This window comes from Poromitra crassiceps (genome assembly GCF_964638095.1).
Source record: "Poromitra crassiceps genome assembly, chromosome: 15".
Taxonomy (NCBI): domain Eukaryota; kingdom Metazoa; phylum Chordata; class Actinopteri; order Beryciformes; family Melamphaidae; genus Poromitra; species Poromitra crassiceps.
Genome location: NC_139634.1, coordinates 44,263,980 through 44,275,947, shown reverse-complemented (window position 1 = coordinate 44,275,947; position 11,968 = coordinate 44,263,980).

Genomic DNA, 11,968 nt, shown 5'->3' with positions numbered 1-11,968 from the left:
CCCCTCCTCCTACCATCACCAAGCCTTACAAAGCCAAGAAGAGAGCATAGAGAGGAGCCCCCTCAGCAGCTGGTCCTGAGACTGACTCCCAACCCTCCCCAGCATCAGGACAGCCCTCAGTCTACCCGGCCCAACCAAATTATCACAAATCAAAAAGAAAACTATATTACCTATTGGAAGAATACCACAAAAACCCAAAGTAAATTAGATTGCTATTTGGCCCTAAATCGAGACTACACGGTGGCAGACTACCTGACCACTATTACTGACCCAAAAATGAGGAAGACATTGACCAGGTACAGACTCAGTGATCATAGCCTGGCAATAGAAACAGGCAGACACCGACAGACCTGGCTACCCAGAGAGGAGAGGCTGTGTTCACTCTGCTCCCAAGGAGAGGTGGAGACAGAGCTACACTTCCTGTTAAAATGTGACAAATATAAATAAATTAGAGCGTCATTCACCCCCCAAATTAACCGGATATACAAAGAATTCGAAAATGTCACAGACACATCTGCACTCCAATACCTCCTTGGAGAGAAACCCGAATGCACCGTCTTACAGTAAGCAGCCCATTATGTGTGGAGCTGCCAGCAGCTGAGGGACAGCCAGTGTGACAGGAGAGCCGTCCACATCTGGCTGAATTAGCTAGCTTAGTGATTGTTTTTATTTTATTGCTTTTACTGCTTTTTATTGCTTTGATTTAATCTTTTATTTTATCGTATTTTACTTAGGTCACAGTTTTGTGACCTATAATTAACACATTGAGTGCCAGCGACGCCAAATGGCGTCAGGAGAAATTTACCGTAGGCTGCCAGCGACGCCAAATGGCGTCAATAACTCCAAATTCATATTTTGACGGGGGGATGTCGATCTAAGCCCTCTTACATCGCCTCTTACAATATGGGAGCTATTGAATGTGTCTAACCTATTTTACAGAACCCTTAGGTGGCGACAGTGCCCTCCCGATTAGACAAAGGCCAGGCGAAAAGAGAGAAGAAGTCATGAGGAAACGGAAATCGCCATTGATATGCTTGAAGCATAACGTTACGTTAGCTGTGCCTGTGAACAGCAGTCATCTGCTGCCACAATTGAGCCCCCATCCGTGTCCGCTGCGATAGTCCACATCCATATGATTTAGTTTGCCGACACGGCGACACCAGCGTCTTTCTGAAAAGTTACATTATTCTCAGCTGGGAGCCGAGGACACGCTGTAAAAAAGCGGGGGATGCAGGCAGCGGACCTTTTCAGTGCAGATCAAACTCAGAGCAAAACCGCAGGCAGAGACACTCGACTCCTCCCACCACGGAGGAGGAGGAGGAAGGGGGGGTGGGGCACGCAGGGCAGAGGTGTAGTGCTATCTTGAGAAGTGAGGGAACGCACCTATTTGCGGAACACCCCCCTCCCACAGCACACGCACAAGGTCCCCCCGCACGCACACACACTACACTGACAACACACACATAATTTATTGTGTCCTCTAGACACTGCAGAAGTAGCCCATGACAGAGTCAGTTATCACAAACAGCTAAGCTAAACAAGTCTCAAGCATCACACAAGTTGCACAAGGCTGCATAATTGATCATTTGGCACGGCGGCTGGCATTTTTAGCAAGTAACTTACCATTTTGTGGCGAATTCTGGCGATGCAAATTGCAATCTGGTGATTAACGCTAACTTTTGATTAGCGTCAATTGAAAATAAATCTCGGTAATGTAACGTGCACTCCATAGTAAAAATGTACACCGCTTGCGCATGTGCAGAAACTGAGAAACCGGACAGGTGTGCTTCCGTGTGTAGCTGATTTGGCCCACCACCATTTACTGTTAGGAACGATATGATTGCCAAAACAGCTTTTAACATTGTTTCTAAATGATTGTAAACGTACCTTTTTCGCAACTGGTCCGAAAAATGAAAGGATGTTTGGCTGCCTTTTTCATCTTTACTTGTTATCTCGTCAGGTACTGGGAGAAAAAAAAACATTTTGATGCTGAAAATGCCACTACTAGCTAGTTAAGGTGGACCGGTGGAGTGTTTCCCTCTTCCTTCAAGCCACGAGTTGATACCATGTGAATCATTCAGCCCCACCTTAAATATTAGTTAAGGTGGAATGTTTCCTTCCTTCCTTCAAGCCACGAGTTGATGCCATGTGAATCATTCAGCCCACCTTAAATATAGACGAATGACAACTTTGTCCAGATTCACTCGTTTTATTGGCTCCACATACACAACACACGTTGACACACAACAAAACACTGCTTGGAGAAGTATGGGAACGCCGTTCCCACGCGTTCTGCCGGGACTACACCTGTGACGCAGGGCACTAACACAGCATACAACCATTGACAGTACACACACACCCCAGGAGCAGCAGCAGGCTCGATGTTGGGGCTATGTTTTCATTCTGTCGCCCTTTCTAACATAAAGATGTGATTATCTCAGAAACTAATTTCAGCATGCTCTTTTCGGTCGAGAAACACTCTTTTTCAGAGGGGGTGTATTTCCAAAATGGAACGGTTTATAAACACAGTATTTTTTTTTTATGAAACAGAAGGGTTCAAAGTTTCATTGAGGCTATTGGTTGTCCATATAGAGGAACACAAAAAAATGATATGGCTATATTAAAATGCATTGCGGCCTATGTGGCACAGTACAGCAACCTTTTGCCTCAAGGGCCGTGGCACTCAAAGTGTTAATGAGTAACAAAATGTCTCGTTTTTGCTTATTGCTTATAAATATATATAATTATATTGCTAATATTTTATTCTATTCTATCTTATTCTATTATATTTTATTCTTTTTTGCTTTGTTTTGTTTTGCACTCTCTTCTGAAGATTTCAAAATAACAACGGTTATTTACAGATTCTGTGAATTTTTGTTTAATAATCTGTAATTGCTCACTATTTTGCACTATCACCCATTTAACTGCCTGTTTATTACAGTTCTGTTATTATTCTGAATAGATTCCGGTCAACAATGGTCTTCTATTATATTCTATACTATTACATTCCATTTAATTTTCTTTTATCTTCCTCTTTGAATATCTTTCAGATTTGGTGATTTATGTTACTGGGTAACAAAATGTCTTGTTTTCTGTTTTTGATTCTTTGTAACTGCTAAGTGTTGCTAATGTATGCTTTGTGCAATGTAAGATGCACCTTATCATGCCAATAAAGCCCTTTTGAATTTTGAATTTGAATTTGAAAATTGAGAGAGAGAGACGAGAGAGAGAGAGAGAGAGAGAGAAGACAGAGAGAGAGAGAGAGAGAGAGACAGAGAGAGAGAGAGAGAGAGAGAGAGAGAGCTTGGCAGCTTCTCTGCCTGCAGTCTGATGTGCTTTGTGAAGCCGAGGCTTAATAGCCAGACGTTCCCTCTATTGATTGTGCCTGAGCGTTATCATAAACTCCTCTGTTCACACGTCCGGACTCTTCACTTCAACAGCCAAATCACATGTCCCTGTCCGGACAGCAGCTCCAATTACAGCACAGAGTGTCCCAGAGGGGCGGGGAGGAGGAAGGGGAGAAGGGGGGGGGGGGGGTGGGTGTCACAAAACAATGTTACAATGGAACGCTACGTTTGTCGGCCTATTAGCATCCCAGATCAATGTGGCATGTGAGTGGTAATTGCAGCTAACCTCATGTCTGTTTGTAGCCATTTCACTCCATTGAAAATCAGAGAGACACATCAGACGAATCTCTACAGACACATTTCTATTTGCATGAAAATCCATCAGCATCGTCGAAACACGGATATTAGCTCCTAATATTAGCACAAACGGTCGGTTCAAATGAACCATAAAAGTGGCGGCAGCCAGCCATCCTCCAGGAATCTGCCCAACTGCGTACCCACTTTTAAGCACCCCTCCCCAGACCATACACAGACCCTGCCAGGACCTTGTGCTCCTGGTATTCCAATCTAATCGTTGTGTTCCTGGTACTCCACCATCCTCCCCCTCCAGAGACATGGTTTAACCACCAACTGGACCATTCTGGAATTGCAGGGGGAAAAAAATCTCTGTTTGGTTTAACCTATAAGTGTCGCTTGCCAGACGCTCTCCCTACAACAGGGGATCCAATCGTTCTCAGCATGTAACAACGAGCTAGCATTGTTGATGCTTAGGGATGGGTACCGAGACCCGGTACCAAACGGGCCCCGGTGCCGGATTTCGAGATACCGGAGGATCAATAAGCTTTCACGTTAACGGTTCTCTTATCGGTACTGGAGAAATTAAGAAAATAGATTTCCTATTTATTTGCTACATAAACGTTGTTTTGTGCATTTTATCGCACCAACTCCGTAAGTTGACTCGCAAAAAAGACATCTTTAGGCATAAAGATGTCTTTTTTGCGATTTCCGAACGAGAAAAGAGTTCCGTGTTGCTTTCTCTCTCAGACGAGAGAGTCTTTGTCTTTGTACAAAGACAACATTTCAGATTATTTGGCTTTTTCAAATGGCTTTTTGGAAATCCGCCTAGGTATCTCCCTACAAAAACCACTGCCAAATACTCATGTTTTGGTATTTTTTCATCTTCTTTGAGTTGGGATGTGGTAAGGCCTCTGGCTAATATGTCTCCTTTGGGTTTCTAGCCATAAATACAACAACCACAGGTAACTGTTTACACTCTAAAAGTGTTTTTTATTCTAGGCGAGAATCAACCACTGTGTTTGAGCTGGTGTCACTCAGGGTCAGTAACACATAGAGTCATTCTGACACTTGGAACAGAAACTTCAAAGTCTTACCTTTCAGAAATGGTCAGGCAGTTGTCTGTAACCCTAGCAGTTCAGCCACAGTAAGCATTTTAGTTTGGGTATGTCGTTTTCACCATTTTCTTCAGAAATAGGTGGCTTTAGAGTTGTAAACATTATCCAGCTGTTTGGGTGTGTTAATAATTAAAACCCCAGTCTGAAATAAATCAACAGAGCATCATCTCTCAGTTGCCCTAAAGAAATGTTACTTCCAGAGCAGGGGGAGGATATTTAGTAATTTAGTAAAAGTGCAGCAGACAGATACTGTCATGCTTTATTTATGCTTTCCCAGCTGAATGTTGGTATTGGCAGTGGTAGGAGATTTAAATTCTTATATAGTTCTGGATATTTAAATTAATAATAAAAACGCACCCATTAAGATTTACCAACTTTTTTTTCTTTCTCCCCTTAAAAATAATCGAAAAGAACCGACAACCAACAACCAACAAAAAAAAAATCTGTTTTTCTCTGTTAAAAATAACAAAAAGTACTGATAAGAGTACCGTTAAAGTACCGGATCGATAAGCAGTATCGATAAGAGTAGTTAGTATCGTTAATTCCTTAATGATACCCATCCCTATTGATGCTGTCTCACAGCATTTGAGACCGACAGATTTGTCACGAACATGGAGGGAGCAGAAAGGAAATCCATATATGGTCCGCAGCCAGTCAGTCAGAGCAGGTCAGAGCCAATGGCAGAGCTTGCAGGGAGCGGAAAGGAATTTCTTCCACTGGCGACTGAAATGGTCGCCACCAATGGCAGAGCTCATACCAGCAGCCTGTTTCCATGCAGACAGACTCCTCTCCAGGAGGGAGGGAAGTCAGGCAAGCGAGATTAACACAGGGACAGACAGATGACAGACAGAGAGGCAGATGACAGACAGACAGACGGACAGAGAGACAGGCAGACAGATGACAGACAGACAGACAGACAGACAGATGACAGACAGACAGACAGACAGACAGACAGACAGACAAACAGGCAGACAGACAGACAGACAGACAGACAGACAGAGAGATGACAGACATACAGACAGACAAACAGGCAGACAGACAGACAGACAGATGGCAGACAGACAGACAGACAGACAGACAGACAGACAGACAGATGACAGACAGACAGACAGACAGACAGACAGGCAGACAGACAGACAGACAGACAGACAGACAGACAAACAGGCAGACAGACAGACAGATGACAGAGAGACAGACAGACAGATGACAGACAGACAGACAGACAGATGACAGACAGACAGACAGACAGACAGACAGACAGAGAGGCAGACAGACAGACAGACAGACAGACAGACAGACAGACAAACAGGCAGACAGACAGACAGACAGACAGATGACAGACAGACAGACAGACAGACAGACAGACAAACAGGCAGACAGACAGACAGACAGACAGACAGACAGATGACAGACAGACAGACAGACAGATGACAGACAGACAGACAGACAGACAAAACAGGCAGACAGACAGACAGACAGACAGACAGGCAGACAGACAGACAGACAGACAGATAGACACAGACAGACAGGCAGACAGACAGACAGACAGACAGACAGACAGATGACAGACAGACAGACAGACAGACAGATGACAGACAGACAGACAGACAGACAGACAGCCAGACAGACAGACAGAGAGACAGGACAGACAGATGACAGACAGACAGACAGACAGACAGACAGACAGACAGATGACAGACAGACAGACAGACAGATGACAGACAGACAGACAGACAGACAGACAGACAGATGACAGACAGACAGACAGACAGACAGACAGACAGACAGACAGACAGACAGATGACAGGCTCGACACTCGTCCCTCGCCGTCAATACGCCGGGCAGTATTCACGGCAGTATTATTCCATCAGATGTTCTGAAGCAGCTGCTGGCATGTTGAAGATGTTCTGCGTTATCTCTGTGACCTCCCACTCAAACCGCCACTTCAAAACGCCAAACACTCGTCCGCCCGCCCAGAGAGGGAGATAAGATGTGCCATCGGCCGGGGAGAACGACGGAGTCCATCGAGCCCTCATTCATCACTTTTACATCAGTATTGATTAGGTGCAGGACGGGAGATTTACGCCGGGCTTTTACCAGACGATAGATGCGTCTGAGGCAGACCACAGACACGCAGCTAAAAGCCTCTCGCCTCGCTGGCTCTATCATCTGACGCATCAGGACATGATGGCCCAGGAGATACGCTCAGATCAATCAACCAGGAGAGAACCTGACCTCCACCTGGAGGGAGCAGCGCCTTCCTACTGCTGAGACACACACACACCACACACGCGCGCGCACAGCAAGCACTCGCACACACACACACACGCACGCAAGCACGCGCGAGCACACGCACACACGCACGCGCACACACACACACACACACAAACGCACACACACACGCACGCACATGCACACGCAAACACACACACGCAGACACACACACACACACACACACACACACACACACACAGCTGCTGGTGTGGGTGTGTGTGCACGTGCAAAACATCTCTATCTAACATGCCAACATTTGGGGAGATTTGTCTATTTGCTGTATTCCCGATAGATACTGTGCATTCAATAGAAAGTAGCCCCATGCCCCTCCTGCTAGTTAGCTTAGCACAATGACTGGTAGTCTGCAGCATGGCTAGCCTACAGTACCCCTGTTAAGTCACCAAATACACATTCCAACAAGGCCAAAATGCTCAGGTTCTGACTGGTGTACTCACCACCATGCTATGAAGTAATCATGCACAATCATGTAGACATTATAAATACATTATAGCCACAACTACTTTCCTGACTCAACTGATTTGCTTTGTAAATGACACTCTCGTAATTGTACATGATTATTTCTTAATGTGGTGAATGCATGAGACAACATGGAGGCGACACACGAGTACCTATGAGCGTTTGGTCACTGTTTAGAATGTGTTTGGTGACTTCACAGGGCTAGGCTAGGCTAGGCTAGGCTAGGCTAGGCTAGCCATCCAGCACACTACCAGTCACTGTGTGTGCGGCCTGCGTCTCTCTGATCCACCACGTACTTTCTCTCTCTCTGCTCTGCAATCTGGCTCTCTCTCTACTTCTCTCCTCTCTCTCCTCTCGTCTCTCTCTCTCCCTCCTCTGTCTCTCCTCTCTCTGTCTCTCTCCCTCCTCTCTCTCCCTCATCTCGTCTCTCTCTCTCCCTCCTCTCATCTCTCTCTCTCCCTCCTCTCTCTCCCTCCTCTCTCTCTCCCTCCTCTCTCTCCCTCCTCTCTCTCCCTCCTCTCTCTCTCCTCTCGTCTCTCTCTCTCTCTCCTCTCGTCTCTCTCTCTCCCTCCTCTCTCCTTCCCTCCTCTCTCCCTCCTCTCTCTCTCATCTCCCTCCTCTCTCTCTCCTCTCTCTGTCTCTCTCCCTCCTCTCTCTCCCTCCTCTCGTCTCTCTCTCCCTCCTCTCTCCCTCCTCTCCCTCCTCTGTCTCCTCTCGTCTCTCTCTCTCCCTCCTCTCTCCTTCCCTCCTCTCTCTCCTCCTCTCTCTCTCCTCTCCCTCCTCTGTCTCTCCTCTCGTCTCTCTCTCTCCCTCCTCTCTCTCTCTTCTCGTCTCTCTCTCTCTCTCTCCTCTCGTCTCTCTCTCTCCCTCCTCTCTCTCTGTCTCTCTCTCCCTCCTCTCTGTCCCTCCTTTCCTCCCTCCTCTGTCTCCTCTCTCTCTCCCTCCTCTCTCTCTCCTCTCGTCTCTCTCTCTCCCTCCTCTCTGTCCCTCCTTTCCTCCCTCCTCTGTCTCCTCTCTCTCTCCCTCCTCTCTCTCTCCTCTCGTCTCTCTCTCCTCTCGTCTCTCCTCTCGTCTCTCTCTCTCCCTCTCTCTCTCCCTCCTCTCTGTCCCTCCTTTCCTCCCTCCTCTGTCTCCTCTCTCTTCTCTCTCTCACTCAAGTATTGAATCAAGTATTTCAATTATAATTTGATGGTTTCATGTGAGTATGGTAAAAATAAGGTCAGTATAAGTGTTCTTGCTGGTGCAATTACTCGGGAAGAGCGATACATTTATTTTTGTTTATGAGAAGTGTTGATACGGTTAATATTTGATTGACATGAATATTGAGTGAGCCTTGACTCACTTGTTTTTTGTTTTTGTTTGTTTTTAATTTCTTTTTGTTGTGTTGTTTTTACTCCAATGCTTTTGGATTTTTTATGTTGGTATTTTACGTGTTTGGACCCCAGGAAGAGTAGTCTCACCTTTGGTGTAGACTAATGGGGATCCACCATAAACAAATAAACAAATAAACTCTCCTCTCTCACTACCTCCTCTGTCTCCTCTCTCTCCTCTCTCTCTCTCTTCTCTCTCTACTCTCTCTCTCTCTCTCCTCTCTTTCTCTCTTCTCTCTCTACTCTCTCTCTCTCTCTCTCTCCTCTCGTCTCTCTCTCTCTTTTCTCTCTCTTCTCTCTGTGTAATTTGGCAGTGGAGGTCGACTCCCGGGTTACTGCCTCCTGTCCAACCTTTTGTTGTCCACAGATTTGACTGCCTTGTCCACTGTCAGTATGTGTGTGTGCATATGTGTGCGTGTGCATGTGTGTAAGTGTGTGTGTGTGTGTGTGTGTGTGTGTGTGTGTGTAAGTGTGTGTGTGTGCATGTGTATGTGTGTGTTTGTGTGTGTGTGCGCGCTTATGTGTGTGTGTGTGTGTGTGTGTGTGTGTGTGTGTGTGTGTGTGTGTGTGTGTGTGTGTGTGTGTGGGGGGTGGGGGGGGGGGGGGGGGGGGGGGGTTGCCAGACACTGTGACACCATCACAAAGAGAGCGGAGGAGAGGAGACAGAGAGAGTAAGAGGAAGAAAGGAGGAACATGAAAAAAGAGGTTTTGACACAGAGAGCCGGGGTGCCTGCTCCCAGAGCCGCTGGAAGTCACTTTAAGCAGGGGGTGCTGGGAGGAAGGGGAAAAAGATTTGACGTTTTTTTTTTACATTTTTTTGCCATATTTAGAGGAATATCTCATTTTAAATTAACATTAGGATACTGTTGTGATGGAATTATTCAGTATTTTCTCCTTTTCTCACTCATTCAGAGCAAAGAGGGAGATATATAGCATGATGATAATGCTCTATATCTCCCTATTTGCTGTGGGTGTGTTCTCTCTCTCCAGTCAGGGTGTGTTCACTTGCTCTCTCCAGTCAGGGTGTGTTCTCTCTCTCCAGTCAGGGTGTGTTCACTCGCTCTCTCCAGTCAGGGTGTGTTCACTCTCTCTCTCCAGTCAGGGTGTGTTCACTCTCTCCAGTCAGGGTGTGTTCACTCTCTCTCTCCAGTCAGGGTGTGTTCTCTCTCTCCAGTCAGGGTGTGTTCTCTCTCTCCAGTCAGGGTGTGTTCTCTCTCCCCAGTCAGGGTGTGTTCTCTCTCCCCAGTCAGGGTGTGTTCTCTCTCTCCAGTCAGGGTGTGTTCTCTCTCTCCAGTCAGGGTGTGTTCTCTCTCTCTCCAGTCAGGGTGTGTTATCTCTCTCCAGTCAGGGTGTGTTCACTCTCTCCAGTCAGGGTGTGTTCTCTCTCTCCAGTCAGGGTGTGTTCTCTCTCTCTCCAGTCAGGGTGTGTTCTCTCTCTCCAGTCAGGGTGTGTTCTTTCTCTCCAGTCAGGGTGTGTTCACTCTCTCCAGTCAGGGTGTGTTCTCTCTCTCCAGTCAGGGTGTGTTCTTTCTCTCCAGTCAGGGTGTGTTCACTCTCTCCAGTCAGGGTGTGTTCACTCTCTCCAGTCAGGGTGTGTTCTTTCTCTCCAGTCAGGGTGTGTTCTCTCTCTCCAGTCAGGGTGTGTTCTCTCTCTCCAGTCAGGGTGTGTTCACTCTCTCCAGTCAGGGTGTGTTCACTCTCTCCAGTCAGGGTGTGTTCACTCTCTCCAGTCAGGGTGTGTTCTTTCTCTCCAGTCAGGGTGTGTTCACTCTCTCCAGTCAGGGTGTGTTCACTCTCTCCAGTCAGGGTGTGTTCTTTCTCTCCAGTCAGGGTGTGTTCTCTCTCTCTCCAGTCAGGGTGTGTTCTCTCTCTCCAGTCAGGGTGTGTTCAATCTCTCCAGTCAGGGTGTGTTCACTCTCTCCAGTCAGGGTGTGTTCTCTCTCTCCAGTCAGGGTGTGTTCTCTCTCTCCAGTCAGGGTGTGTTCAATCTCTCCAGTCAGGGTGTGTTCTCTCTCTCTCCAGTCAGGGTGTGTTCTCTCTCTCCAGTCAGGGTGTGTTCAATCTCTCCAGTCAGGGTGTGTTCACTCTCTCCAGTCAGGGTGTGTTCTCTCTCTCCAGTCAGGGTGTGTTCAATCTCTCCAGTCAGGGTGTGTTCTCTCTCTCCAGTCAGGGTGTGTTCTCTCTCTCCAGTCAGGGTGTGTTCTCTCTCTCTCCAGTCAGGGTGTGTTCAATCTCTCCAGTCAGGGTGTGTTCTCTCTCCCCAGTCAGGGTGTGTTCACTCTCTCCAGTCAGGGTGTGTTCTCTCTCTCCAGTCAGGGGAAATATTTGCTAGTTTCTAGCACTCCAAATCTTTCTTCTTTCTTCTTCTTCTAATCACAACTGGGTCAGTCCATCAAACGACGTGTTTCAATAGCTGTGTTTCCATTACAGTTTTTCGCAAAATAATTGCGATATTTCTACAACTTCGACAATGTACAATTGCGACTTGTAGGCGTTTCCATTGAAGTTGAGTTTGGTCTGACGGCGCGCACACCTGAACGCAATTCCCATTACCAGCAGCTGCCACAGTGATTACGCAGGGGGATCTGCCCATATCCCGTCCCCTGCATGCTCAAATCTAACCAATGGTCAATGCAAATCACAACATGAAGTTACAACGCATATAAACAAGCCTGATTATCAATTCAAAAGAAAATGAGTCGCAAAATGTTGCTGGCTGCGGTGAATGCAGTGAGCGCGACAGGCAGAGGAAAAAAGGTAGCCTAATACAACTGGTCCGATTTAGAGATGGAGGAGGGGGGAAAAGGCTGATTTGGTTCAATAATCAGAATGTTGTGTATTATAATTATAACATTGCACCTGAAACGTGTGTAATGTATTACTCACAGTCACTGTATTCACTTCAGTCAGGAGCACCGCACCAGTGTGTGCTTTTCATCCACTCATCTCGCCGCTCAAATGCGCGCTCATAGGCAGCCTGCTGTCACCATGGACCCATTTCTGCGATTAAACATGATCTATTTTATATTTATTTTGCATAACACTCGTCTTTCTGCTAGCGTTGCTTCAAAGTTTTCCACTTGCTGCG